This window comes from Lytechinus pictus, chromosome 8, assembly GCF_037042905.1.
Source record: "Lytechinus pictus isolate F3 Inbred chromosome 8, Lp3.0, whole genome shotgun sequence".
NCBI lineage: Eukaryota > Metazoa > Echinodermata > Echinoidea > Temnopleuroida > Toxopneustidae > Lytechinus > Lytechinus pictus.
In genome coordinates this window covers 23,559,404-23,563,816 of record NC_087252.1, presented here as the reverse complement: position 1 = coordinate 23,563,816, position 4,413 = coordinate 23,559,404, and the positions used below count along the sequence as shown (strand labels likewise).

Below are 4,413 nucleotides of genomic sequence, written 5' to 3'. Positions count from 1 at the left end.
TTTAAAATAATCCACATCAACGGTTCAGGTAGGCTTCGACCTATTGGTCATGTAAAAAGGGGAAAATGGATCTAAAGTAATAAAAAAGGTAACAAAATAGTGGAGCAAAACAGAAGAGAAAACGGTACAGCCGTATCCTTATCCGTAATGTGTAACATTACGATTTTATTTTTTTGTAATCTTAGATATATAGGTAAGTTCAATATCATGAGCAAGATTTAACACAATTTATGTAAATTCGTCATGTACTAATTTTTACCTACAAGCCATTGCCTTTTGAGCTATTTAAATGTAATAAAGTAAATAATTGGTATAAAAGACCACTTTTGCATTCATGGTTTACTATTAGGTGGTTTGCAAAGAAAACAAATGCAAAGATCAACAATCTATCATGTTTTTATTAAATTTATACATACCAAAATATCTGCTTCATATTAATGATTGTTCTATTATTTGCTACGTACTGTACATTGTCTGGAAGATTTTTTTTCTTCCCAGTCTTTTGTGTTGTGCTGTGTATTTGTTGCCATCTTTGCTTTCAGAGTTGTCAGGAGTTGTCACCTTCGTTATATTCTTTCTTTTATAAATGTGTTAATGCTTAATCTTTTTTTTTAGGGGGGGGATGTTGAATTAAATTGAACTACATGTATAGTATAATGAAATAATGGATGTCATAATTACATTTCGGTGTTTTTAGGAGTAAAACTGAGTGCAACATGTTTAGAGACTCAGCAGACGTCAATTCGAAGAAGAGAGGGAACCTTATGGTAAGTAATGATCATTTAATATACTTCTAATAATTTTATCATTGCTAATTGATTGCAGGTCATGCTGAAATATCAAAATCGAACCTCCCTTCTAAAAATAATAACAAAAACATGTACATTTATATAGCGCATTTACTACGTGCATATACTCAACTGCATGCGCTTTGATACTTGGTATCATATTATCACCGCGGGTGTAGCTAAGCCGCCATATTAATAGGCGCTAAACCGTTCAAGGAATAAATCATACCGGGTACCCATTCACCTTAAGTGGGTCGAGTGCAGCACAATGTGGATAAATATCTTGCCAAAGGAAATTACGCCATGGCTGGGATTCGAACCCACGAACCCCTGTTTCGAAGTCCGGAGACTAATCCACTGGGCCACAACGCTCCACACTGTATAACTATGAAGGAGGGATGGGGATTTTCTTCTCCATGTAAATTATTGAAAATGAAAATGGAAAGGAATGCAATTTTAGTAATTCATAGCTTTCGGATGATCTTTAATTGCATTTATTTCCTTTTTAGATGACAAGAATAGTTCAATTATAACACGAGCATAAACCGGAAAGATAAGAAAAAATATGAATTATCAACAATTTCGAGGGTAAAAACGTGAACACACAAAAAAGTTTACCTAGACAAAGAAGCTGATATAAATAAAGAAAGAGAAAGAATTTCACAACCATTACGCATCCAAATCATTAAAAAGAGTGTAAAATAAAAAGTTATGACATTTTAAAGAATCGCATAATTTTATAAAACAGCTATATGCACACACTGTTCGGTATGCAAATTAGGAAACTAATGACGTCACCCACTCACTCTTTATTTTCTTTTTCACGATATGAAGTACGGGACATTCTAATTTCTCCTCATTTTTAAACTCCTCCCTGAACATGTCATTACCATTGTTTAAATATTACATGGTTTAATACAGTTGGTCCCCATTGTGAAACTTGTAAAGAATGAAATATTGTACAATTCAAACATTAACAAACAAAAAATAAAGAGTGATTTTGGTGAAATATACAGCATTATGCCTTTTTCGATTTTTCTCTATTGATTCACATCAATATTTTCATGGGTGGAATTGACTTTTAGAAAGTAAAAAAAAATGATTGGAGATAATTTGGGAGTTGAAAGGCCGTAATAAAGGAAATCAGCACAGTTATGAGAATTCACACTCTGTAATCATTTATCAAATCAATAATCTAGGATGAATCCAGCTCTAGAGAGGGACTTTGATGACATCCTAGGAACCGTTGCAGATAAAGTTGCCTCACGTAAAGAGATAGATGATCTGGGAATGGCCCTTGGCTTCGGACCAGAGGATATTGGCCGTTACGTTGAGGAGAACAAGAGAGAGACAGGAGTGTCGTACATGGGAACTCTTTCAATGCTCCGTAGGTGGAGAAATAATCAAACAGAGAATACAGAGCTAGAAGCTTTGCAGACTGCTCTAGAAAAGGCTGATCAAATCCATCTCGCTGCTGAACTATTTGGTGAATGATTTAATGGATTTTTGTGAACTATGAACTATGTTTTTCAATGGAGGATTAGATAGAGGCAGTCAGTTGGCAGGTCCTCAAAAAGAGTAGCTAATTTTATCCGAGTGATATTCACGATCGGAGGGTGTTTGCACTATTTTCATGCAACCAAAATTGTTGTTATGTACTCAATTTCTGTGCGAGCCTAGATGATCTTAGAATTATGATAAAGCTGAAGATCTAAGCTTTAATATGATATAGGTTTTATAAGAAGATGTGTTTAGATGGGTCAGCAGTCAGCTTTTCATAGGCCAAGTTCATTTAGCAGCTTATAAAGAAAGAATACTTCACTCTGATTGGTCAAAGAGACCACACACCCACGCAAATTCCGACGTTTCCACACTGGGCATCTGCAAGGTCACACTCGCAATGTGGTTACCTCTTCGAATTACCCGCGTCTGTTGTTTTGAAAACATTATTCACCCAATCAGAACTCTGGATTTTATGCTACTCTTGATGGAAAAAGATGGGTGCTGACCCATCTAAAAGGTGCAACATACAGAGGAAGAAAATTTAATTTGAGGCATCTATTCGGACCTGAAAATCACTTATCAAATGATTTTATAAAAAAGAAACGACCAATATAAAGGAGTAACATTTACCCTTTCCTATGGTACAAGAATAATCAATTTTATTTGAGTAAAAAGTGGTTAAATTCTTAGATAGAAAGTCTTACAATTCACGAGATTGTGCAGGAATATCTCGCTCATTTGCTTACTAGCATAGGGAAAGAAACAGATAGAATGAGAGAAAGATAAACACGAGGATGAGTTTAATATGACGTTTGTAGTTGAGAAGGAGTGTGCGAACATGCACGGATGAGGATGTGTCTGTGTGTGTAAGATCAAATGTTATTGATTCGTTGTGTTTATGGGAGTAGGGGTGTGTGAGGGTGTGTGTGTGTGTGTGTAAGGGCGTGCATATTTTAATTGACGCAGCTGATTGCAAGGTTTTTATTTGCATTTTATGTATTGTCTCATAGGGTCAATGCAGTTCATTGAAATAATCTGATCTGAAGTTTATTAACATGTATTTGATTATGTTAACGAAATTCTTGGAAACTCATTAATTCATGATTTATGTATTGTATTTGAATTGATGAAATGAAGAGTGTAGTTACAAAAGGGGTTAGGTCCACTTTTTACCATTCCGAGAAAAACCATGTTTTTTATTCTGACGTACTGCAATATTCCCATGAGAAACTAAATTGTCATGAGGTACTACCCTATCATGTGAACATAAAATTGGGTATAAAAGAAATCTACCTGTCTTCAATTTTTCTTTATATATTCTTTTAAACATTATCATTGTGGACCTAACCCCTTTTGCAAGTAAACTGAAATGAATCCAATCTATTCTGATTAAAAAAGTGATTATTCTTTGTCACTTCTATTCAGGTTTTCACATGAATTTCAAATTTTCCTTGTTTTCATCAGAACGACTAAAAATTTAGAGGTGTTGAGACAGAAAACAATAAAAATTTATGAAAAATGGACCTAACCCCTTTTGACAACTAAGCTCTTCAAAATAGTTTGTTTGCAAAAGGGGTTAGGTCCACTCCAACAAAATGATTTTTTTATTCTCCCATATTGCAATATTCTTATGCGAAACTAAATTTTCATGATACCCTACCATGAGAACATAAAATTGGGTATAAAAGAAATCTACCTGTCTTCATATTTTTTTAAATATTCTTTTCCAAAAAAATTATGTGTGGACCTAACCCCTTTTGCAACACAACTGAAATGGACCTAACCCCTTTTGAAAAAAAAGGGATTTTTCTTTTCCATTTTAGATAATTTGTAATGGGAATTTCAACTTTTCTTTGGTATCATCTTATAGAGCTACTAAAATCTATACATTGAGACAAAAAAAATCAAATTTGATGAAAAATGGACCTAACCCCTTTTGCAAGTGAGCTCTTCAAATACAAATTTGTTATAATTATTTGATTTGGATAAGTACCCCCAGAATTTTTTCAAACCTTAGTACTGCATACCAAAGGTATTCTTATGGTAATTGCAGTATTTATTGTTCTCCATCTCAACTATTGTTACTAATTCGCTTGAAATGTAATACCATTTGCTTGATCGA

At 33.9% G+C, this 4,413-nt stretch overlaps 1 long non-coding RNA gene across 1 annotated transcript; it reads left to right on the top strand.

Moving 5' to 3' along the window:
* The first annotated feature begins 695 nt into the window (after positions 1 to 695).
* LOC135155112 (uncharacterized) lies at positions 696 to 3,976 on the top strand. The gene is made up of 2 exons (XR_010294468.1): positions 696 to 767; positions 1,988 to 3,976. It is a non-coding gene; the product is annotated as an uncharacterized LOC135155112 (long non-coding RNA).
* Positions 3,977 to 4,413: the final 437 nt, after the last annotated feature.